Below are 1,678 nucleotides of genomic sequence, written 5' to 3' on the forward strand. Positions count from 1 at the left end.
AGCAAGAGCTTGCCTCACTCGGTCACTGGATTTAATCGTAAGAGACCGCATACACAGCAATAAGACGCAAGGAGTTCGCCCACAACCACCCATGAGAGCCAATGAGGAGGTGATTATGAGGATTGAGGACACAGAGGGGGAGTCACCTACCCTCTGTCGTCAATGCCGAATCAGCGAATTAAAACGATAAATTAGGGAATTTCGGGGGACTTGGATCAGGTTCTAACACAGAATATTCGGTTGTCAGCCGAAGGCTCTCTTCAACATGGGTACGACCAGCGGAGGTAGTGGGCCGGCATCTTGTACTTCACGTAAGTTTATTTACGCATAATAGCCATGTTGGTCAATAATATTGTTGTTTAATAGCATTGGTGATAACAGTGTTGGTGAGCTATTTGAATGTGCAACTTCCAGTGTACCCAGTGAGCCCTTAGTGTAGGATAATCGATTCATGTAAAGGCCTAGGATATGAGTCAGGTAATAAGTGACTTATAGTGTAGGTGTCCAGGTTATGGTTAGTATGTAGGGTAAAGATAGTATATGGGAATTTGATATATAAATATAACTAAGGGTAGATTATGTAGAAGAGACCGTACGATAGATAGGTAATCATATATCATGTGTAATCAGAAATGTACAGGAAAAATATATATGTTCACGAGGGGTACTTGCGTGTCCTCGTTAGTCAAGTCAGAGAGAGAGAGAGAGAGAGAGAGGCTCCAGGCCTCCACCCCCGAAGGGGGGAGAACTTGAAGAAACAGAACGAGTAGTAAAGACTCTATGGAGTCCTGACTCAAGGTCAGTCTTTGTGACAATGTAAATTTGTAAATTATGTAAATACAAAAGTGTAAATAGATGGAGTAGATAGATAGGATAGGATGTACCGGGGTTGTGATTCATATCTATAATCAACTCTCCCACATCCGATCCCGAGCAATCCTGACCAAAGCGAGGGTCAAACTGCCACAGGCAGCAGTAGCAGGCGAAGCCAAGGAAAGACAAACAGGGATAGGTACCTGCCACACCGGCAGAGTTAAGTAGCCTAGATATCAACGCCCCTTTAGATATAATGATAAAGTGTAATAGTAGAGCATTAAGTCGCTACCTGTAAACTATATGAGGAGTGGTCACGGAGGGGCACGACTACATGTCAGGGAGTGGTGCCCACAATCGAAAGGACAGATAATAGATGGTGGCAGCGTTTACCGAGAAGGAAACCCCGAAATAGGAGAATCCTAGTTAAAGGTGAGCTAGGATGATCGTGATAACTCCTTACAGAGCCAGTGACGGTGGAGGCAAGGAAGGATACCTCCACGGCCCCCTACTTGCGGCGTAACAGTAGTGGCAGAGGAGGCTACCTCCACGCCCCCTGCACCACGGCATTACAGTGGTGGCAGCGGTGGGATGGCTCCACGCCCCCCCTGCGCCGCCAGGGCATTACAGTGAATCTTACTTTGTCTTAAAAGTTTAAGAAGTGTTACTCCTATGTGTTGTGCTAAAAGAAGCAGTCGCTAAATAACTAGCCAGGGATCCGGTCACCAACGTTTGAGCGATTTCAAGGTGTTTTAAGGGATTAAGGACAAGCGCTGTTACCTGTATATCAAGATCTGCTCATTAAACAGTGTGTGGTAGTGCCTAGCTATAAACACTCTTATCTCTCCCGCTGACGCGAGGCCCG

The sequence above is a fragment of the Cryptotermes secundus genome, unplaced genomic scaffold, assembly GCF_002891405.2.
Source record: "Cryptotermes secundus unplaced genomic scaffold, Csec_1.0 scaffold201, whole genome shotgun sequence".
In the NCBI taxonomy this organism is placed as follows: Eukaryota; Metazoa; Arthropoda; class Insecta; order Blattodea; family Kalotermitidae; genus Cryptotermes; species Cryptotermes secundus.